The sequence below is a fragment of the Camelus dromedarius genome, chromosome 13 (genome assembly GCF_036321535.1).
Source record: "Camelus dromedarius isolate mCamDro1 chromosome 13, mCamDro1.pat, whole genome shotgun sequence".
Classification (NCBI taxonomy): Eukaryota; Metazoa; Chordata; class Mammalia; order Artiodactyla; family Camelidae; genus Camelus; species Camelus dromedarius.
This window is the reverse complement of record NC_087448.1, coordinates 51,693,609-51,718,781: the sequence shown is the minus strand read 5'-3', so window position 1 is coordinate 51,718,781 and position 25,173 is coordinate 51,693,609. Positions and strand designations below refer to the sequence as shown.

The 25,173-nt window shown below is 36.4% G+C and overlaps 1 protein-coding gene across 4 annotated transcripts in view; it reads left to right on the top strand.

Annotated features, from left to right (window-relative positions):
* The window catches only part of ENOX1 (ecto-NOX disulfide-thiol exchanger 1), a 511,292-nt gene that overhangs the window by 240,118 nt on the left and 246,001 nt on the right, over nucleotides 1-25,173 (top strand). For all 4 annotated transcript variants that reach the window (XM_031466044.2, XM_031466047.2, XM_064493135.1 and 1 more), the window contains one exon: nucleotides 7,763-7,906. The gene's annotated coding sequence lies outside the window, so the exon portion shown is untranslated. The remainder of the gene's footprint in view (nucleotides 1-7,762; nucleotides 7,907-25,173) is intronic.

Sequence of the window (25,173 nt, the reverse complement as noted above, 5' to 3'; positions counted from 1 at the left end):
TTAAGAAAATATAGAAAATAGAGTTAGAAGACCTCCTAAGTCATTTTCTGAGATCTGTACTATTTTAATACTAAATCCTCATAAAGACACCATTAAAATAATACGCATTGATACCTGTCATGACCGTAGACACAAAAATATTTTAACCCACAATTAGGAATAGAATGCAGTGATACATGAAAAGAATGATACATCATGACTACACTGAGTTTATTCCATGTATGCAGGTATGCTTTAACATCCAACAATCGGTGTACATTAATGAAATCAAGGATAAAAGTCATGTGATTATCTCAGTAGATCCAGAAACAGCATTTGACAAAATTCAGCATCCACTTATGATAAAAACTCTCATTAAAGTGTGGATAGAGGAAACATACCTCAACATAATAAAGGCCATTCATGACTAACTCACAACTAACATCAAACTCAGTGGTGAAAAGCTGAAAGCCTTTTCTCTACTTTCAGGAACAGGAGAAGGATGCCCACTCTCACCACTTACATTTAACATAGTATTGGAAGTCCCAGCCACACAATCAGACAAGAAAAGGAAATAAAAGGCATCCAAATTGGAAGGAAGGAAGTAAAACTGTCACTATTTTCAGATGGCAGTATACTTTATGTAGAAAACCCTAAATAATTCCAGTAAAGTTTCAGGATACAAAATTAATAATACAGAAATCTGTTACTTTTCTGTACACCAATAATGAACTACCAGAAAGAGAAAGTAAAAAAGCAATCCGATTTCAATTTGCATTAGAAAGAATAAAACACCTGGGAATAAACTTAACCAAGGGGGTGAAAGATCTATACTATATACTCTATAAACTAGGAAAACATTGATGAAAGAAATTGAGCAGGCTTCCTTTGCTCAACGTTTTACTGTAGGTCCTAGCCAGTGAAATAGGATTAGCTACTAAGAGAAATTTTTAAAGTTAACAGATTGGAAAGGAAGAAGTAATTAAACTGTTTTTATTTGCAAATGGCATTATCGTCTATCTAGAAAACTCAAAGGAATCTAAAAAGATCTATATGAACTTAGCAAAAATCTATTCAATTTATCAAGGCCTCAGGATACAAGGTCAATATAAAATATCAATTCTAAAAAAAAATAAAAAATAAAAAAAATCAATTCTATTTCTATACATGAAGAAACAATTAGAAAATGAAATTTAAAATACCACTTACAGTCATATCAACACCATAAGGTAATAATATGTTTAAATGAGAAGCACAAAACCTGAACACTAAAAATTATAAAATACTTATGATGAAAATTAACAATGACCTAAGTGGAAAAATATATAGTATTCTATAATGGAAGACTTACTATTTTTAAGATATTATTTTTTCCCAAAATAATATATAGTTTATCATAATCCCAGAAGGTTTCTTTTTTCTTTTTGGAGAAATTGGCAAGTTAACTCTAAAATTCATATGAAAACACAAGGATTTATAAGAGTCAAAACATTTTTCCTCTTTTTTTTTTTTGAGTCAAACATTTTTGAAAAAAGAATGACAATGTGGGGGGACTCTGCCTCCCTGATTCCAAGACTTACTATAAAAGCATCAATAATTAAGAAAATAAGATATTAGATAAGGATACAAAAATGGATCAGTGAAACAGAATCAGAAATGAACAATTATATGGTTAATTGATTTTCAACAAAGATATCAAAGCAGTTTAGTGAGATAAAGGAAAATTCATCAACAGATGGTACTAGAGCCATTCATTAACTGCATTGAAACAAAATGAAACTTAGTGCCTACTTCACACAAAAAGTAATTCAAGATGTGTCATAGACCTTCCCATAAAGGCAAAAACTGTAAAGCTTCTAGAAAAAAAAAAAATGTAGGAGAATGTCTTAGAAAGATAGCAACTGTTTCTTAGAATACCAAAAACACTAACATATAGAAAAAAAAAAGTCAATAAATTGGACTTCACCACAGGAAGAACTTCTGTTCATGAATGGACACTGTTAATAGAGAAACCGCAAGCTGGGAAAATAATTCACAATATAGATACGTGACAAAGGAATTGGATCCAGAATCTATGAAGAACCTTTACAACGCAGTTTGAGAAGACAGAGAACACCCCTCGTCCCCATGGGGGAATTACTCAAACAGAATGTTCACATGAGAAGATATCAGAACATCCAGTAAATATTTGAAGATACAGTAATGACATCATTAGTCGTGAGGGAAATGCAGGTTCAAGTACTACTTTACACCCACTAGATTGGCTACAAATAGAAGCGGCGATGACACTGAATGTCGGTAAGGACGTGGGAATACGGGAACTCTGACTGCTGATGAGGGTGTAAAACAGTACGGCCGTTTTTTGGAAAACTGGTGGTTCTTTAGAACTTAAACATATCCCTGCCCTATGCGCCAGCCATCTCACACCTAGTTATTTATTTAAGAAACATGAAAGCACATGTTCACAAAAAGCCTTGTATCAGAATGGTTGCCATAACTTTGTCTATAATGGCCAAAAGCTGACTCAACCTAAATGTCGTGTCAGCAGGAGAATGGATAATGAACTATGAAGTTTTCATACAATGGAATAATACTCATTTATACAGTTGTCATTTATACAATAATGCTCATGAATTAACTAAACAGATTGAACAATAAAAATAAGTCATGATCATTATGTTGAGCAAAGGAAGCCGGATGGAAAAGAACATATAATGTGTGATTTCTCTGTATATGAAGTTCAAGTACGAGCAAAGCCATCAATGGTGGTGGAGAAACTGAAGCTTCCCTTTTGCGAGGGCTTGACTAGAAAAGAACTTTCTAGGGTCATGAGAATGCTCTTTATTGTAACTTGGCAAGCTCTAGCTAGACTCACTGTTTTTAAACTTAGCCTCAAATTTAAGTCACAGGGCTTGTGACGCAGATCTCCAGGGTGACCTTTACAGGGTATTGTTCACAGAAACGTGTCTGTCACCGTGCAGGGGCCTCTCCATAGAGCATTTCCCAGCATGGTGGCTGGCATCACTAGAGTCAGAGGATAAGAGAGGGACCACCTCCCATCACTTCTGCCATATCCTGTTCATCAGAAGACTCTAGGTCCAGCCCACACTCAAGGTGGGTGAGGAGAGGGGCTGTGAATTCACAAGGGTGTGAATACTAGTATAGAGTCAAGCAGGAGAATCAATGGCAGGTCCTTTCTGGTTTAAAATATTTTAACTCTATGCTCTCATCTAGGGAAGGGATGGAATATTGCTGTGGCCTAGGAAGATCCATTTAAAAGGTGAGGCTTCCCTGTGCCGTGCTGGGTGGGTTCATAACACCCGGAGAAGGAGAGACACAGGTGATGTACGTCTGAATCACTTGCGGAGCGTTTCTGAAATGCACGTGGTGCAAACTTTCCTCTGGTGATTCAGTTCCGTTGACCTGGGTAAGTACGGTGCATCCCTCGTTGAGAGTCACTGTGATATAAAGAGCGGAATATTTCTATCTGACCCAGGGTTTGGGTCAGAAATAGTCTGTTTTAAGGTTAGAGAGGATGGTGGGAGCGGATATTCCTGATGAGAACTTAGGTCTCATCCTTAAGAAAGCAGGGAACCATTACAAGTTCTTGAATAGCAGATGTCCATAATTAGAGTTAAATTTAAAAAATTATTTCATTTATACATTCATTCGTGTATTTTTTATCCAGATATTTATTTATCACCACTATAGACCAGTAAGAGGGGATGACAGATCTTTCAATGGTTAGAAGGATGAACTACAAGAAGGAAAACCAGTGAAAAGCTTGTGGTCGTGCATAGATCGTGATGTCATGAGTTGGATGAATGGGAAGAGGGGTTGGTAGGATTTCATAATTCAGTGGAAGGGATTGAGAAGGGAATGACCACGCCACGTCTTTTGCACGTTCACTCTCCTTAAGCAGACCTGCCAGGGCTGGGAAGCAGAGAGGGTGTTGAGAGGATTTAAGGTTACCATGTGCGTTTAACTCTTCTGTTCAGTACAATATTGTATGGATCTGACGAGGACAAATTGGCATGACTCAGTAAGCCCCTGAAAAAGGGATTTATTCAGGGGGACTTTATTTGAAATCCACAAATGATGAGATTCCTGCCAAGCTTCTTTTGAATTAAATAAGGTCCAGAATATGGGGGACATAGGAATGTTCGTTAATGCCATAGGACAGTATTTCTACATGAATGATACGAAGTCAAACAGAGTCTTTGTTTTCACTGCTTCTAGAGAATCAAAGCCAGAATCATTTTGTGGCTCTGCACAAGATAGTGCATCTTTTCATCATACTTTGCAGAATAAAATGGCGTGTAGTTTCTCTGCACAGTGACAGACATGTTTCTGTAAACATTACCCTGGAAAGGTCACCCTGGAGATTTGAGTCACAAGCCCTGTGACTTAAATTTGAGGCTAAGGTTTTAAATGGTGTGTCTAGAACTTGCTGAGTTTCATTAAAAGTCATGGTGTCATTTTGGATCACAGTTGAGTAGAACAGGACCCAGTGTATCTTTCTTGGTAGCAATACAGCGATTTTCTTCTTTGTCTCATTCGCTGACTGTGTTGTTATGGTAGATATCTACTTTCACACCAAATCCTAGGAAATAATGTCTAATTTCATGGACCTTTTTTTTTCCCCCTCACGTAGCTCATTTTCTAGCTTTTTAATTATCATTAGAGGATTTCTGTGAAAGCATGATTATTTGTGTGTGTTTAGCTATGGTTGATCTTGAACCTCACTGAAGCCTCCTTGATTCCCCTCATCCCCAAGAGAGAGGATCTCCAGTCCTTTCAAAGCTTCAGAGCATCTCTTCCCTCACCGACATCATCATGCTCTGTTACGTAACATTACCACCACTGCTTCCTAACCACTAATGAGTTCTCAGGATGCGCCCTGGGTTGTGCCAGGCACGTCCTAGTTGCCTCCTCCTACAAGGCAGTAAGATTCTTAAGGGAGAGACTATCTTGCTTTTTTCCTGTATTCCTAGAATTTTTGAACATTTTGACTCACTCAGGAGGAGGCACTAAATAGTGGCTGAGTGAATGCTTGGAAATTGCCATTGAGATTTTGTGGGAAACGGGGTGTGCAGGTTTCGACTCACCACCGGAAACTTTGTCTTTAAGTGGTGTGACGAAATCAAAATGCTAGTATTGAGGTTTTAAGAAGAGTTTCTATTTATTTTGTATTCTGGTCATTTAGGTTAGAGTCTATGGTCCAAATCCTTTCATTCCCTGTTCTTTGTCAAGCCCTTCTTCCTTCTTTTATGCAGAGATAAACTGGCTCTGTTTGGCTCTGTTCTTTTTTCTTTTTCTTTTTTCTTCCCCATGTAATAATCCCAGGCTCCTGCTCTGCAGAACTCTGAAAATGCTGTCAACCATTTTTCTTTGTTTCTTTATTCATGACTTAAGCTTCAGTTGCCTAAAATAAAATAAAAATTTAAAAAGTTACGCATGACCTTCCCGCTTTATCTTCCTCTAGCCTTTCTGAGGAGCTTCCCAAATGCAGTGCAGATGATATGAGCTGAAAGTTCCAAAGCTCGTACGGAAGGCAATGGCATTAAAAGCTGGCACCTCGAGGGGAATTTGGAAGTGATTACTTGGGGGCAGTGACCCTGAAACACACTGTGAGAATGGGTACTGGGACAATTGGTGGAGGGTAAGCTCTTGGCACCGGAACGACCCAAAACATGTAGGTATTTGACTAAAAATAAGGACAGAAATTTAGATAGAGCCCCACCTTGTCAGCCAACCCTTAGCTGCTAAGACCGACATGGCCATGGGGAGATACTCTCATATGGCTCAGAGTTGTCCACAGAAGATGCAGGCTCTGTTGCTAAATGCATCAGGAAAGCCCAGAGGGAGAGGCAATGTTCCCCTTCATCCCGACATCAAAAGAACTGTGGGTCCCATGGAGGGGCCAGATGAAGATGGATCGTTTGCGTTGGTATCTCCTTGATGTCTCACAGCACACGAACCTACCCCACAACACAAGCGGACCTCTGTTTCCACGGAGCTCTCTCTCTTTGCAGAAGGAAGAAAGTGGGAGAGGAAGGCACTGCTTAAAACTGGGTGTCTCTATTTCTGTGGGACCTGACTGAATAAGATAGTATCTGATATAAAACTAAAGCAAATTAGGAGAGAAATTTTTTTAAATTTATTGAAGTATAGTTGATTTATAGTGTTTTGTTACTTTCTGATATACAGCAAAGTGGTTCAGTTTTGTACACACACACACATATTCTTTTTCAGATTCTTTTCCATTATAGGTTATTACAAGGTATTGAATATAGTTCCCTGTGCTATACAGTAGGTCCTTGCTGTTTATCTATTTTATATATTGTAATGTGTGTCTGTTTATCCCGAATTCCTAATTTATCCCTCCCCCCACTTTCCCCTTTGGTAACCATAAGTTTTTTTCTATGTCTGTGGGTCTATTTCTGTTTTGTAAATAAGTACATTTGTATCACGTTTTAAATTTTATTTTTTAATATAAATCCATTTATATAAAGCTCAAAGATGGACAAAGCTAATATATGTGGTTAGAAGTCAGAAGAGTGGTACCTTTGGAGGGGAGGTAACTGACAGTATTTGGGAGAAGACATAAACCAGGATTCTGAATATTATCAATGTTCTAGAAGTTTCTTGATTCAGGTTATGGTTATAAGGGTTCAGAATAATTCATCAAGCCACTTATGATCTGTGCTCTTTTTGGTATACATGTATTTAATATATTTTTCAAAATTCCTGTTCCCACTTCCCTTTCATGTGATTCTGAGGTTTCCACTTCAAAATCTATTCTTGTTGACTTTTGTTACACCATCATTTTTGGTTCCACTTTTTTTAGATTTCACATATAAGTGATATCTCATGATATTTGTCTTTCTCTGTCTGACTTCTTCACTTAGTATGATAATCTCTAAGTCCGTCCAGGTTGCTGCAAATGGCATTATTTTATTCTATTTTATGGCCGAGTAGTATTCCGTTGTGTATATATATATACCACCACTTCTTTATCCAGCCATCTGTTCATGGACATTTAGGTTGCTTCCATGTCTTGGCTATTGTAAACAGTGCTGCTATAAACATTGGGGTGTATGTATCTTTTCAAATTAGAATTTCTTCCAAATATATGTCCAGGAATACGATTGCTGGATCATATGGCAACTCTATCTTTAGTTTTTCAAGGAACCTCCATACTGTTCTCCACAGTGGCTGCACCAAGTGAAATATTTTTCTAAGTCACGCAGGCCACAGAGTGAAATGAGAGAAAGAGCCAGCCCTGAGCCTTTGGGGCTTTGATGACCTGGGTTGTAAGCCTGACCTGAGGAATCTGTGCCTTAGTTTTCTCATCTGGAAAATGGGGCCAGTGCCCTCCAATTGCAGGGCCACCATTCAGGTTAAAGAGCCATGAAGCCCGTGCCCAGGGCCTGGCAGCCGATGCTCAGTGAAGGGCAGGCAGCATTGCCACCTTCGTGCTCGCACCCTGCACACCATCCTTCAACCCCCATCTGGTTAGATAAGGGCAAAAAGTAGAGTTCACTTGGTTATAAAATAGTTTTGACCTTTAGAAATTCCTAAATGCAGTGCTGAATGGTTACTGTCCCACCTTGCCGTTTATAAATGAGTAAGATCTGGGAGTACAAAAAATTAATAGAAATTAATATCATTATTTTAATAACAGCAGTAGATGCTCCTGCAGCACCTGCTGACCACCCTGGCTGGTACCGGCAGTAACAGTACTTCGGACGCTTAATGGTGTGCTTTTCTCTCCTTCCAGAAGCATCTGGCATGTCGAAGCTGCCCTGTCTTCCACGGAGTTTCCTTTGTGAACAGCTTCCATTCAAAAGACTTCTGTGAACACACTGTTTCAGTCAAGTCCGCAGAGAACACCTTTGTCTTCTGATCTACTGGAGGTCTTCAGGTTTGTGTTAATTTTTCCATTTGTCTCACTGAAGTTATTATTAATTTGGAGGGATATCTTTAAGATGGGCAATAGCCATACCCTATTGCAATAAGAATTCTGGAAGTAAGTAGTGCACAGATTGGACTCCTTTGACTTCATTGGGAGATGGATGTAATGAAAAGAAATTTGACGTGCTGCTTCCCATACTTATTACTGTATACTCCATGGATATTACAAGGATATTAGAAAGAAAATATCCCCGCACGTTGCCTTAAAACAAATTTTATTTCTGTGCTCATAAATTCTAACTGAATAGATTCAATACATTTATGTTGGGTGTCTACATATATCGGATCTTGTTAAGTACTTTCAATTAGTTAAGGCCTTGTGGATAAATTATATTTTGAATCGTTGAAAATCAGAACTGCATTTGTCAATATCAGCTAGCGTTATCATTATGACATTTTTCAAATTATAACATCCCAGTGGCCAGAATGTTTTCATTTAGTTCCACCATAGGGTACTCACCCTGTGATTTATTCTGACAGAAGAGGGTTGTGGTTGTTGCTGTCTAATGCGTGTGCGTTAACAGCTCAGAAAATCACTCACAGTGATCGTTGCTTACTTAAGGAAAAAGCTCGCTAGCAAAGCAAGCATTTTATTTTGGAAGTCCCCTTTCTGCTGTTGAGATAGTACCAAGTAAAACACTTGGATTTTGTAAGTACTTCTGACAAAGACCTACCTAAAGGCCAGAATTAATCCGTGCATCTTTCGTGCATGGAAAAATGAACAGGAGAGCAGCTAGAGCTTGGTACATTGAGTGGACGAAACTCAATGAAGAGCAAGGAAAAGGAACATAGTACTTTGCCTCGAATGACGTGTCTTTTTCAGAGGCATTTATTTCATTTAGTTGGACTTTTATACTGTCCACGGTGACAAATGTTTTCTCCTCTAATAGCCCTTTACTGTGGGTTCTTTAGAAAACTTCTTTTATTTCTACTGAGAAATCAAAGTAGATTTTGCTGCAGTGCTGGGCTAGATTCCAGTTTTCCCAGTGCACCCCTCCTTGCTGGGCCCCACAATTGGCTCACTTTGAAGTGTGGGGCATGCAGAACGTATTCGGGGAGAGGGTGGGTGGGAGATTGTGCATGTACCTTGAACTCTCCAGTCTGTCAGTTTGGTCGAGATGTAACAAGTGTATCCATGGAAAGAAGAGGCGCTGGAAAGGACTTGAGAAGTTACCTAAATATTCTTCCCCAGTCTATGAGCATGATCCTGCTTGAACTGACTGAAACCAATGAGAATCTGTTTGCTTTCAGACTTTCATACTTAGATATCCACTTTCCTTTTGAAACCTAATAGAGATTCTCCTTTCTTAGAAACCTTTTTGTCAGGAAAACCTAAGTAATTCCTGACCTCCTAGCGAGGCAATTTATTTCTTCTGCCACAGAGAGAATGTATCGATCAGAGCGCCCCATATCATCCCAGACACAAATCTCAAGTCATCCTTTTTCTCCTTGGGAGAGTGAAACCCATTTTTCCGAACCTTTGAAATCGTACAATCCACAACTTCATGTATCCTCACAGTTTTGTTCTGGGTCTCTTCCATTCTCTGCATTTCACTTAAGTTTGAGAATACAGAGCGGATGCAGGAGCATTAAAAATCATCTATTAGTATTTCTCAGTGGGGTCACTGTTGACTTTTTGAGGGGAATGCTTCTTTATGATGCAAGATTGTCCCATTGATTTTAGAATGGTTAGGAGCCCCAAGCTTCCAGGAGCTAAAGACCAGCAGCTCCCCCATCCCCAGTCGATGTAATAACCAGATTCAAACCTGCTTCGCACATCTGAGCAGAGGGACTGCCCAGACCACAAAGTCCTCAGTTGGAGTTGAGAATGCTGAACTTGGCAGAGTTGAGCCAATGGTGGAGTTGAGCGTGAATCCCAATTTTTTAACTCCAGGTACTGTTCTCTCCCTGCCATATCATTCTTATGCTCTGGGCTTACATTCATTTTCCAGCTGTCTAGAAATACACTGACGCTCATATATGGATGCTCTTTTGGAGAACCAGACTTTCTGGTTTGGTGTTTAAAGGAGATCACTGTTGTTTGAAATGGGAACATGGCTATGGGAAAGATACCATCAGAAGAATTCAGTGCAGGAAAATAGGAGAGAGAGGACAGCTGGGGACTTACGGAAAAGATAGGGCCAGAACCCCAGGGGAAAGAGTGGGGCTGATGTTGCAAAGCTCAGTCACTGAGACAGGAAGGGGTTGAGCATCTGAAATCTGAGGGAAGGCTGAAAAAGATAAGTAGCAAAGGAGTACTTTTTTTTTCACTTGCTTTGTACGGTGCAGCTCAGTTTCAGCTCTCTGCCCCATGTCAAAGGCTTCCTCGGGAGTTCAGGGATCAGTTTGTGGGGAGCTCAAAGATCCTTCACTGCAGCTGACACTCTGTCCCATCAGCCCCAATACCCCGTGCCTCACCCACCCCCATCAGCATTTGTCTTCTCCCTCAGTTACTCGCCCTTCACTCCTCATGCAGCAGAGAATGGAAAAATGACTCTGGATTCTTCCCAAAATCTCAAGTGAGGCTATAAATTAAAAGGAAAGGGCATAGAAACAATGCACTTCGGGAAATTTCTCCCACAAAAGCTTTGTTTAAGGCTGTGATCTCTTGAGACAGTTACCGTGATACAGGCACAACCTTTCCATAGAAAAACGATTTCTCATTTGCTACGATTTTCTTTGGATTTAACGTTAGAAATCATTGAATTCCCTAGTACAGAGGTTACTTAACAAAATGAGAAGAATTAATGACTTAAAGATACAGTTATAAGTAGGGGCGTCTTGGTTGTTATGGTGGATTACACTGACTGCCTTCACTTACACAAAATACACACAATAGGTACAGGGCTACAGGGCTGAGAATGGGAACTGAATTCAAGGGACTTTTTTTTTTTTTGCTTTCTACTAAAATGAAGAGTCCTACATGATAAGATTTATCATCTATAAAAAGGCTACATTTATGGAGAGAGAAGTAATAACAATAAATGCTTTCCTTACCTTGTGTTGTTTAATTATTTAAAGCCTTATGACCGAGTTCCTGAGTCCGGTTTTTTTAAACACAGTGATTGTCCTGTCCTTTCTTCTTCAGTGCACAGGACACCAAGTTGTATTTGACTTTCTCATTTCCTGAAGTGGACTACTAGCTCTGTAAACTTGGAAGAATAAATATTAGCTTTATGAGACCATGTTCCTCTCCTAGTTGAAAAATAGCATGTAATAAAAAATACAAGGGTGTAATATGGAAAATTATAGGTCAGTATGCCCTGTTATTGTGGGTATATATCTAATCCTCATGCACGGAGGCTCTGTTTTTAGAAAAATGTGTGCTGTGCGATGCCACTTGTGTCTGAGATAAATTTTCACCCCTCATGTTTAATAATATATCTCAAATGACTCTTGCTTCACTAGTGAAATATTTCAGACTTATTTACCACTATGATTTAAAAACAAACAAACAAATGTAACTCTGAGACACTTGCTGTTAATTCTAAAAACTATATATGGTCCAAAGCTAACATGTTTGTGGGTTCTGTTCTTGCTAGAGCCCCTCAGCACCCAGTGAGCTCCTTGGAATTATGTTAGAAAATGTTTAGTGACAATTTGGAATCAAGAAGAAGTTTTTGTGAGAGGTTTAAACATTTACAAAAAAAAAAAAAACCCTCAATTATGGTCTTGCACAGCTAATCAATACTCTAAGTGTGCAAATTATTATTTCAAACTCTAGACTCTAATTTACATTTTTAGCAGCAGTGAAAATGTAACATGCATTAACTGTGCCCCTTAAACTTCACATTCATGCCCAGTAAGGAAGAAAAAGAGTAACCTACGTGCACAGTGTATGAGTTGAAACACTCTTTGAAATCTAGGGGGTACAATATAATTACTTTCAGATAATTTACTTCCCTCTGGAAATGACCATGCATTTGCCGAAAGTGCCAATGATCTACCATATCGAGGACAGTTTTTCTTTCTGCATTAACTCTTCATTGTTCCTCTTGCTAAAGATGGGAAATAATCAGCCTTGTATATTCTAGACTCAAAAGTAAGAATATTGGACTTGCTGGAATAGCTCCTTCTAGTTGCCTAAATTTCTCTAACGTTCTCCATTTACACAACAAAATTTTAAAAAATATATTAATTTTTATTATGAAGTAGTTTAAACCTACAGAATGTAATAAAGGTTGTGTATCTACTGCCATATTTTATTTATTTTCATTTTAATGACATTTATTGTTTTCTTTCTAATTTTACAAACAATACCTGTTTATTGCAGACAACTAGAAATACATAAAAATATAGATGAAAAACTAAAAATCACCCATAATACCCCCCCCCAGAGTTAACTATCATTATTAGCATTTTTATGCATTTCCTCCCAGTGTTTACAAATTTTTTTAAATTGAGGTATAATTGACCTGCATCACTATGATAGTTCCAGGTGCACAGAATAGTGACTCAGTATTTCTATACATTGCAAAATGATCACCATGGTATGTCTAGTTACCATCTGTCACCATATAGAAATATCCCAATATAACTAATGATATTCCCCATACTGTACATTTCATCCCTGTGATTCATTATTTTCTAACTGAAAATTTGTAACTCTTAATCTCCTTGAACTATGTCCCTCATCTCTTAATCCCCCCTCCCCTCTGGTAACCATCTGTTTGTTCTCTGTTGTCTCTTCTTTTATGTTTGTTCATTTGTTTTGTTTTTTGTTTTTAGATTCCACATATAAGTGAAGCCGTACAGTATTTGTCTTTATCTGTATGACTTTTTTCACTTATCATAATACCCTCTAGATCCATCCATGTTGTCACAAATAGCAAGATTTCATTCTTTTTTATGACTGAGTAATATTCCATTGGATATATGTACCACATCTTTATCCATTCATTCATTAATGCACAGTTAGGTTGCTTCCATATCTTTCCTTTTGTAAACAATGCTGCATTGAACATAGGGGTACATATATCTTTCCAAATCACTATTTTTGTTTTCATCAGAATAATACACAGAGATGGAATCACTGGATCATATGGTAGTTCTGTTTTTAATTTTTTGAGGACCCTCTATACTGTTTTCCATAACGATTGTACCAATTTACATTCTTACTAACAGAATACTAGGGTCCCTTTTTCTCCCCATCCTCACCAACACTTGTTACTTGTTCTTTTTTTGGTAATAATTATTCTAATAGGTGTGAGATGATATCTCACTGTCATTTTGGTTTGCTTTTCCCTAATGATTAGTAATGTTGAACATTTTTTCGTGTGTCTGTTGCAGTCTGTATATCTTCTTTGAAAAAATGTCTGTTCAGGCCTCTGCCCATTTTTTAGTGAGTTTCTTTTTTTTTGATGTTGAGTTAAATGAGTTTTGTATACTTTGGATATTAATTCCTTACCAGACGTATTGTTTGCAAGTATCTTCTCCCATCCAGTGGGTGGCCTTTTCATTTTTCTGATAGTTTCTTTCACTGTGCAGAAGCTACTTAGCTTGATGCAGTCCCATTTTTTAATTTTTGCTTTTGTTTCCCTTGCCTGAGGAGTCATATTAAAAAAATTATTGCTAAGGCCAATGTCAAAAAGGGTACTGCCTATTTTTCTTCTAGGAGTTTTATGTTGTCAGGTCTTGCGGTTAGTTTTTAATCTATTTTCAGTTTATTTTTGTATATGTTGTGAGAAAGTCATTCAGTTTGAATTTTTCTTGTAGGTGTCCAGTTTTCCCAACATCATCTATTGAAGGGACTGCCTTATCCCCATTGTATATTTTGCCCCCTGTCATAGGTTAATGGCCTATATAAATATGGATTTATTTCTGGGCTCTCTATTCTGTTCCATTTATCCATGTGTATGTTTTTGTGCTGGTATCACACTGTTTTGATGACTGTAGCTTGTAGCGTAGTTTAAAATCAGAGAGCATGATACCTCCAACTTTGTTCTTCTTTCTCAAGATTATTTTTGCTATTTGGGATCTTTTGTGTTCCCATACAAATTTTAGGATTTTTTTCTAGTTCTGTGAAAACCCCCATTGGTATTTTGATAGTAATTGCATTGGATCAGTCGATTTCCTTGAGTAGTATGGTCATTTTAACAATATTAATTCTTCCAATCCATGAGCACTGTATCTTTCCATTTGTTTGTGTCATCTTCAGTTTTTTTCCTCAACATCTTAGCTTTTTGAGTACAGGTCTTTTATCTCTTTTGTTAGATTTATTCCTAGGCATTTTATTCTTTTTGATGTAATTATGAATGGGATTCTTTACTTGATTTCTCTTAATGATATTTCATTGTTAGTGTATATAAACCCAACAGATTTCTATTTATGAATTTTGTATCCTGAAACTTTACTGAATTCATTAATGAGTTCTAATAGCTTTTTTGGTAGCATCTTTGGGATTTTCTATATATAGTATCATGTCATCTGCAAACAGGGACAATTTTACTTTTTCCTTTACAATTTAGATTTTTTCAGTTTCTTTTTCTTATCTGATAGGACTTCCAATACAGTGTTGAATAAAAGTAGTGAGAGTGGGCATTCTTCCCTTGTTCCTGATCTTTTTGAGGAATGAGCGTGATGTTAGCTGTGGGTTTGTCATATATGGCCTTTATGGTGTTAAGATATAGTCCCTCTATGCCCACTTTCTAGAGTTTTTGTCATAATGGATGTTGAATTTTATCAAAAGCTTTTTCAGCGTCTATGGAGAAGATCATATGATTATTCTTCAGTTTATTAATGTGGTGTATTGCATTGATTGATTTGCAGATATTGAAAAACCCTTGCATCCCTGGGATAAATCCCACTTGATCATAGTGTATGATCCTTTTAATGTATTATTGGATTCATTTTGCTAATATTTTGTTGAGGATTTTTGCTTTTATGTTCATCAGTGATGTTAGCCTGTAATTTTCTCTTTGTGTGATACCTTTGTTTGATTTTGGTTATCAAGGTGATGCTGGCCTTATAGAATGAGTATGGAAGTAGTCCTTCTGCAGTAGTTTTAGAATAGGTGTTAATTCTTCTCCAAATGTTTAGTAAAATTTACCCGTGAAACCATCTGGTCCTGGGCTTTTGTTTGTTGAGAGTTTTTGAATTACCGATTCAGTTTCATTCCTGGTAATTGGTCTGTTCATATTTTTCTATTTCTTCTACAATTTTTTACACTCCATCATCTCAGAGATCAGCTAGTTTTGGAGGCTATTAAACCAATCAAGTATTTCCTTTTGTCTCTTAGTTTCATAACATTAGAAAAATGTGCATTATTTTTTAAAAGTTAGGTGTAATGTTTCAAGATCTATTTCATGTTAAATGTTTGTTTAGATTCTGATGCCTCAAAAAAAAGGGAGCTATCAAAAATCCCCAAATGGATATACCTTTGTACTCTTTAGTGGATTTTAGGATTGTTTTATGTTTTGACTAGCATGTGCTAAATAAATATTTGTGGAATGGTTGAATAAATAAGCAAAGCAATAAATATTTATAGGGGTTGCAGTAATAAATATTTGTAGAGGTTACGTGGTCATTTGATTTGGAGGTAGTTTAGTGTTCCATCTTTCATCTACTAGAACACTTAACTTTAACATTTAGGCCTCCTATGATTGAACACTGAGGTCTAAAAACAGATGAAATATCAGTTAACTGAGAGCATCAGTCCTCAGGAGTTACTAAAATTAAAGTCTCTGGGTTTTAGCGACTTTAGGGTTCCCAGGTTATTTAGAGCTCTAAAAATAAGTGTCTACTCTTAGAATTTTAAGAGCTGTATATGTCAGAGTTTAGACTACTCAGAAATTCTGTTCTGTTTTGTTATTCTATGAGATTAAAGTTTTTCAATTATATTTATGTATATGACTGTGGACTGAACCAACTGACACCACTAGAAAAAAAAAACAATGAAACTTTGAAAAATTGAAGAGTAAAAGCAATTATTTCTAGAACTGACAGAGCCTTTCTTGGGTTCAATTCTTGCTCTTTTTAATTATTTATTCCTTTCAAGATACTGGAAATTATTAGACTGTAAATGATCTCAGCACTTGCCAAATGTAATTTTCTGTATAAAAAGATTAATAAGTATTGAGAATTTCCTTTGGTTTCCCTTGCAAGCAGTGCTCTGGTCTTTTCTGAAAGTCAAGTTTATAGGGATTTTTTTTTTCCCCTCCCTTAATCTTTATTTTTGTTGCATTTGATGGAATTCTGCTAAGCTAAGATTTGTACCAAGTTTAGTTTTCAACAGACTCCTTCAGCTGAGTGTAAGTCTTCAGAAAATAGGATTTCTGTCAGAAATTCCTGCACACATTACCTGTAGTGGTTCTGCTGGGCATCCGCGCACCACTCAGGCGCTCTTGTGTGTCTGAAATCAGCAGGGAAATGCTTTTCAATCTTAGCTCACATATGTTTTTAAGTAAAATGTGTCCTGGTAGCACTAATACCCCCAATATAAGATAATTAGTGCTGTTTTCTAACAGTAAATATTTGATTTTTATCAGTATCCATCCAAATGATAGATTTGCAGATGACCTTTGGTATATTTGTTAATAAGTATGCCGGAATTCCCACAAGTTGTACAGTCTTAATTTCTGGTGGATTTCGTTTTAGAAAGTCAGATAGCTGCTCTGTCCATCCATCTGCTTCCAAGGTATGGCTTCAGGACTCAGCTCAAATTATCTTCAGCTCCGCGGCCTGCCTTCCGTTCCCCTCCCTTCCGGTGCAGGCCCGTTCTCTCAGGAGTAGGTTCAGAGACCATCCAAGAAGATGAAGCTGCAGAGGAGAATGAGGATATGTGTCTAGTAATAGGCCTGCTGTCATCCTTCTGCATTTTCTTTTCCTTTTCTTTTATATCAGAGTTCATAAAAAGAAAGCAAGAAATAGGCCACCAGTGCCAGGCAGAAAAAAGCTTGGTCATGATGTTGGATTATAAGCTTTTTAAATATAATTTAAGAAAGCATCTGTTACAATTTGAAACGTAATGGAGAGGAATGAAAAAAAAAGTGTGGTTTTTAATTCAGATGAGAGGATTAGCGAATTCATATTGAGTAAATTGAAACCTGAATTTGGATTCTTTAATACAGAAACAGCGATGCAAAATTTAAAGGTAAGCAATGCATCATTCCCCAAAGTGTTGAAGACAAAATTAGGTTAACAAGTCTAGGCAGAAAACAAAGCTAAGTAATTGTTAGGAACTTAGAAAAACTGTGAATTTCAAGTGTGCTGTTAATACTTGAAACATAGACACAAATAATCAAGGACAAAGGATCTCAAGGATGCTTGTGAAAGAAACAAAATTAATATAGAGAAGCCTCCTTAATTTGGGTGAACTCGAAAGAGCACACTTGTTGGAATTATGTGATTTTTAATTTCAAGGCAGTTATACACTCAAGTAAATACATAATATAAGCTTGTGGCTAATAAGAATCTCAGCAACAACAAAAAAAACCCTCTCTGTCTTGCTTTATGAATCTCTGATTTCTCCCTATGCTTTTACTCTAAGATGATCTGCATTCGAAGGGGTTATAGAAGTTTAGCCTTTCATTGTCCTAAAGCAACTTGTATTAATTTAGAAAACAGTGGATTCACCAAAAGTCAGTGGTAAGCTTTATTTGAATATAGGTCTCCTAATACACTTCTCTGACAAATTCAGTACTATTTAAATTGAAAGGATGCGTCAAGATTACAGGTGTGTTGGTGCCGAAGTCCAGAAAGAGGATTTCCAGGTGACGAGTATTTTCATTTACATCTAGCATTTTATTTCCTCTTAACAGTAAGGTTTCACTCAAGAGGAAGAATAATAAGACATTAAAGTGCAGGGCACCTGACTCGCAGCTTGTGTCTCCACCCAAGAAAGAGGTCATGGAGTATGGACATCCCAGCCTGGGAGAGATAAGTGGGAGGAAAAAATAAGAGCCGGGAGAGGTGATTGCCGACCAGCTTTTTCTTCCTCGTTATCCCCGAATTTGGCATGCAGTCAGTGTTTCTTTAATTTTATCTTTAGCTTCTATTGATAGCACAGGGATTGTGTGTATGTGTACTGGGTGTAGGGTAGGGGGTTCTTTTTTAAATACACACAAGGGGATGACATTTTTTTTATGAGACAGACATTTTTCTGACTTCTTTCCTGCAAGTATGGACAACATTTGAATAAATACTATGGGCGCAAGTTTTCTAGATAAAATGTCTAAGACCATTTCCATTCATTTGAAATTTTTCACACACACAAAAGACTGCTATTAACTGAACAATGCCAACACTGTTTGAAATTCCATCCTAAATTTTACCAGAGAACATATAATCCCAAAATAAAGATGAGTGAAAGGAATGGAATGTACTTTTCCTTTAACTTAGAAGAATGTTTTGTTGTTATTTACGAATTCTGGGTAAACATCCGTCAATCACAGTTGCTTAGAATTATCACAAGTGTATGCATTTGAAAACCCAAAGGACAGCAGTCATTATAGGATGAAGCAATTTTCAACATTCTGGAGCTCAATTCTCTTCTCAGAAACATTACTAAATTCAAAGTGAAAGATACCACATGAAGAAATTCCACCTGTATTTAAAATATCTATTTATAAAAATGATCATACTTGTAAGTACTACAGAAAATATAATTTATAAAAACGTATTTCTACTTAGGCATTCCTCAGCAAAGTAAGACATAACCCACATAACACATTCTGCTACCTTTCTTTCCTCTCTGAGAATTCCTGTCCTTTGTGAAAATATGTGGTTGCTTAATCTGTTGACTGAAAATGCTAAAATTGTCTTTTTTAAAACGAATATTGAAAAAGGATGTGGCAGGTGTAAATGGTAAATTACTATTTACTATTACATACATAGTTAGTAGTAGTTAGTTGTTAGTAGTTAGTAAATAGTACTAACCTCTCATTACACTGCACTTAGAGCTTGTTCTAAAATTACCTCACCCAGCTTCATTTCGCGAAGGCCCTGGAGGACATGCATAGAAGTTTGCCCATAGTAGATTGTGATTTAAATTTTGCTAAGCAAATAAATAAGAAAATTAATTAAAGGTGACCGACAAAGGTGAATTTCCCAAAACCCGCTCATTTCAGTGGGCTGAATACCAGATGGTAAGGTTATCAGAGACGTAACGTTACATTTTACATTAACATCCCGTTTTACATTTTCTCTCCAAAGCCCCGCTCTATTTATTGCTGTGGCATCTGGCAGGCTTGCTTTTCTGGGCCTAGCATGCTCCATGCCATGTGTTAGCATTTTCCTGGAATGAAAGTCAAGGAAATACCATTTCTAAAAATATGCTTTATGGGTTTTTAAAAATATCGTATTTCCTTTCTACTAGCTCGTTCACTTAGGGGTCCTGATAAATGACACTCATGCACAGAAAAATAATCACAAGGAATCTGATTTATACAACAGACATAACAATTGCCTTGGCAAAGTGTGCAAACATCGTCTTCCTCTTCTGTTTCTGAGACATTTTATTTTTAAATTAATAAATTAAAAAAAAATGGATTTATGGCCTGAGGCACTCCGTGCTCACTAAAAATAGTAGCTAAGATATTTACTCAGGGCTTATTGATATCAGAAACTGTTCTTTACATATCTTAGCAAGTGTAGTCCTTTAACATCCTGTATAGGAGTTATTATCATTTACATGACACAAATAACGAAATTAAGACTTGGACTATTTATTTTAAAACTTTGCCAATTTCTCATGGCTCATCCCTTATGAAGTTGGGATTGCTTTCTTTCTTTTTTTTTTTTTAACTTTTTCCTTTTATTTATTATTTATTGTGAAAGACTCAGTTTTTAAGGATTTTTTTTTTCTCTTGCACCATTTTATTATGGAAATGTGTAACCACACAGAAAAGTTGAAAGAAATTTGCAGTGACTACTTGCATACTCACCCCTGTGCCTCCCTTTACTCACCCATGAATTCATCTTGGTTTTGGAAGCACTTCAAAGTAAGTTGCAGACATCAGTAAGATTCCCCCCATGCTCAGGCATATGTATCATTACTAGAATTCAGAGTTGAGGATTTTTTTATGATTCTTCTTTTTAAGTAAAAATTTTACAGTAAAATTTACATATGTACTTACATAAAGTACGTAGATCTTAAGTGTGCATTTCTATGAGTTCCAACAGATACATACTTCTGTGCTCCCCCAACTGTGTATTACCCCAGAAATTTCCCTTACACACCTTCCTAGCACATCTTCACCCCCTACCCATCCCCAGAGAAAATCTTGTCTACTTCTAGAACTTTATATAAATAGAATCATATACTACATACTCTTTTTTTCTCAGGTTTCTTTTCCATACTGTGTTTTTGAGATTAATCTATTCTTGAGTCTATCAGTAATTCATGTCTATCTCTCGCTGAGTGATATTTGATTGTATTCATGTACCACAGTTTGTTTATGTTCTTCTTTGGATGGACACCTGTGCTCTTCTATTCTGAATGATGTTTCTGTGAACATTCTTGAACAAGTCTTTCTGTAAGCATAGGCCATCATTTCTATTAAGTCAGTATCTAAGAGTGGAATAGTTATAGGTAGGTGTATATTCAGTTTTAGAAGAAATTATCAGATCTTTTTTCCAAAGTAGTTGCACCATTTTATTTCCCCACCAATAATATATGATAGATTTAGTTGTCACACATTCTCAAAAGCGTTTGGTATTATCAGTCTCTTTAACTTTAGCCAATCTGGTAAGCTAAAATTTGGGTTTGTGGTGAAACTTCATTGTGATTTGCTATTCATTTTCCATGACATCTTCTGGCCATTCATATATCTTCCTTTGTAAGGTGTCCATCCATTAAATAGTTATTTGCTCATCTTTATATTGGATTGTTTGTATTTTTATTTTTGAGGTGTAAGATGTATGTATTCCAGTATTTTATTAGATGTATACTTTGCAACTATTTCCTTCCAATTCCAATCTATGACTTGCCTATTCATTCTCTTAATGATGTCTTTTGATGAGCAGAAGTTTTAATTTTGAGGGTATAGTCTGTTGACCTTTTTCTTTCATTGATTTTTGTATCTTAAGATAACTTTACCCCCAAGTCAAAAAAAACTTCTGATGTCTTTGAAAAGCTTTATGGTTTTAACTTTTATATTAGATTTATGATCCATGTTGAATTAACTTTTGGGTATTATGTGAGCTCAGGGCAGGGTTTATTATTTCCTGTATAGGATATTTAATTCTTCCACCACTATTTTGAAAAACCTTTCCTTTCCATATTGGAATACCTTAGTGCTCCTTTCAAAAATCACATGACCACATAAATGTGCATCTATTTTGAAGCTCTCTATTCTGTTCCTTTAATTTTGTTGCTCCTTATGCTAATACCATATTGTATTGATTACTGTACCTTTATGGTAAGTCTTCAGGTCAGATGGTCTAAGTCCTGCACCTTTGTTCTTCTTTTACAAAATTGGCTTAGATAACCTAGTTCTTCTGAAAATATATGTAGACTGTAGAATTACTTGCCAGTTTCTAAAAATAATCAGCTTAGTGGGATTACAGTTGAGGATATGTTGAATCTAAGGCTCAATTTGGGAAGAATTGACATCAATATTGAGCCTTTCAATCCATAAATATACATTCTCTCTTTGGTTATAGGTCTTATTTAATATTTGCAGCAATATTTTATAATTTTTAGTGTATAATTCTTGTGTGCCTCTTGGTTCATTTATTATGACGATTTTATATACTTTAAATAATTTAGGTAGAATTTAAAGTTTTTATCTTGCAATTGTCTCCTGCTAATACATAAAACTACAATTATGGTATTATCTTGGAATAACATTTTTCAGCCATAAAAAGGGATGAAATACAAATAAATGCTACAATGTGGATGAACCTTGAAAACACTGTGCTAATTGAAAGAAGCCAGACACAAAAGACCCCATATTGTATAATTCTATTTATATGAAATATCTAGAATAGGCAACTTCATGGAGAGAGGAAGTAGATTAGTGGTGTCAGGAAGTAAATGGGGAGTGACTGCTAATAGGTACAGCTTTCTTTTTGAGTGATGAAAATATCCTGGAATTAGATAAGGGTAATGGTTACACAACCTTGTGAATATACCAAAAAATCATTGAATCATACACTTTAAATGGGTGAAACATATGTTATGTGAATTATATAGCAATAAAAAAATAAAATTGTGCCCTGTAATTTTTTTTTGTAAGTTTCCTTACTAGTTCTAAATGTTGTTTGGTAGATTTCATAGGATTTTTTATACAAAATAATGCGCAGAGAGACCCTTTTGTTTTTTTGTAAATTTTATGTTTTATTTCTTTTTTCTTACTTTATTGCAATGGCTCAAACCTCCTATACAGTATTGCATGGAAGTGGTGAGATTGGGCATCCTTGCCTTACTCCTGATTTTATGAGGAGTCTTTTACTGTATTAAAAATTGAGAAAGATTTTAGCTGTAGGATTTTCAGAGATTTTTGTTTTATCATATTGGGAATGTTCTCTTCCATTCCTAGTTGATTAGTGTTTTATCATGAGTGGTTTTTGAATTTTTTCAAAAATTTTTCTTTATCCATGGAATCTGTCATATAGTTTTTCTCTATTATTCTTGTAGTCTTCCTCTTTATCTTATATCTGATATTAAGGAAATAGTAAAATAGACAATTAAGTAGAGGATCCCACAGGAAATTTTAAAGGCTACGTGTGTAATCCACATTCCTTTGGGTAGAACTGGTTACGTGCTTGCACCTAAATGCAAGGACGAATGGGAATTATAGTCTTTCTGTGTGCCCAGAAGATGCAGGAAATGATTGGTGAAAACAAAACAAGGGCAAAGATGATAATGGATAAAAAGTAATCCTGTGTTATATTTATGTAACACTATATATTATCTAATTCAAAACTCCATTTCATTGTGGCTTGTGTTAGAATTCAGCATGTATTTCTCAATATTAATGTTGTATAGGCTGTTGTCCCTGATTTTCTGTTTCTTATTCTTCCCATATTCCTGGCTTTTTTATCCAGTCCTAATATTTTCCATCTTCCTTTTTTGATTAGGATCCTGAAATTCAGTTTTACAGCTTAGACAACTTTCTTGAAATCCAGAACCACATTTCATGAGGTCTTTGAAACATGTCCATGCGGATGTTCCATTTTAAATGCCCTAAAATTCCATTTTAAATCCTTTCCTCCCACTGTATTTTCTACCTCAGATTAAAGGACACCATTCATCCCATTACTTAAGCCATTTTTATCTCCAGCTTCTCTCTCTCACTTTACGCATCTAATCACTCAAGTTCCATGCATTAATCTTCTAAAGTATTACTCAGATAGATTCCTTCTTCTGTTTTTCCATAGTTGCTGTTTTATCTCAGGCCCTTACTGTCGTGTGTAGAGTATCTCTGTATCCTTTGTAACATTTATCCTTATCTCAGCTCTCAGCCCCCTTCAATCCATCCCTCCCTCAGTCTCAGAACAATATTCTTAAAAGTATAAATTTAATAATACACTTTACTACATTAAATAACTTAAGGACCTGTCTTATCAGTGTTTATTTGCAAGCTTTTTTCTATTATTTTAAAGGAATAGAAATTTGTTTTCAAAGTAAGTTTCAAATATTGGATTTGAACAAATAAGTAACTGGATGAGGAGAGCCAGATTTCTCCCTGTCGAGGCCTTTGCAGATAAGCAAAGAAGGAAAGCCAGAGTGAACCAGTTAATAATGGATTAGAGTTGGACATGTCAGTATGAGCTCATGTTCAGTGTAATTGTATATACAGATGGACAGACACAAAACCAATTATAGCTATGTATATATATTTGGGCTTGAATATATACATACATTTCCTAACTCTTTCTGCTGGCAGGGCCTGGGAGCAGTGATATCTCAGTAGCATCTAGCACACCCATGCCCAGATACTGGTTTCTAAATGTCATCCTCCATTAAAAGGAACTAGGGATCCTTGGAGAAATGGCTGGTTCTAGGGCTGGGGAAGTAAAAGTACAATATAAGCCTGGATCATCTGCTATGCTCTAAAACAATAAAGTGCTCAAAAAACAAATGGATGTCTTTGATTATGCCAGACATTAAAGGAACATAAGATAAGATACAATAAACCTCCCAGAAGAAAATATAGGCAAAACATTATCTGATATTCATCTCAAAAATACTCTCCTAGGGCAGTCTACCCAAGCAATAAAAATAAAAGCAAGAATAAACAAATGGGACCAAACTTACAAGCTTCTGCACAGCAAAGGAATTTTTTAAAATATAGAACAGTGCCACTTTTCTCACTTATGTTTTTGTTTCAGAAAAAAAAATTATTTTTCATAAAAATGTGATTTATGTTTGGGGGAGAAAAAAAAGGAGGATGAGAGCATGTCAAAGGACAGTAAGAGCCAACTTGAAAAAAGTTCCCAATGGCCAAAGCTGGGACAGTCTGAGCAATAAAATTGGATTGGTATTGGATTATAACCTAAAGTATAAAATAAATATATATGAGTTCCTAATTTAAATAAATGATTGAACAAATAATAGGAGTAGAAGTGACAAATCTTCCTTGTAGAATAATTCCAAATAATATACGTAGATAGAGGCTCCTCCAGGAAGTGAAGCTCACCCCTCATCCTTGAACGTGGGGCTGGACTTAGTGACTAACTTCCAAATAAGAGAGTATGTGAAGATGAAGAATAGTAACTTGACGATGGGGAAGCCTGGTTAGCACTACCTTAACCGAGTGATCAAGGTTAGCATTGCGGGTGCCAAGTCTTGTTGATGATATATGCCCCCCGATCTGCCATGATGAAAAGTGTACCTCACCACTGTGGAACTCTTCCCAAAACCCACAGTCCTAGTCTAGCCATGAGGAAAACATCAGGCAGACCCACAGGGGCCTTCTTTGAAGTACCTGGTGCATCTTCCTCAAGACTGTCAGGGTCATGAGTAACCAGGAAAAACTGAGAACCTGTCACACACCACAAGAGACAAAAGAGACATGATGACTCAATGCAGTGTGGCGTCTTGGACTGGAGTCTGGAGCAGAGGAAGGCCCCAAGTGGAAACACTGGTGAAATAGGAATGTAGTCTGGGGTTTGGTGAATAGCAATGTTGGTTTCTTGGTTGTGCCACAGTAACGTAAAAAGGTTAATATTAGGGGAAACCCGGTGAGGCGTTTATGGAAACTCTCTTTGCAACTTTTCTGTAAATCTGAAATTATTTCAAATTAAAAATTATTTTAACACTTAAAAGGTGCC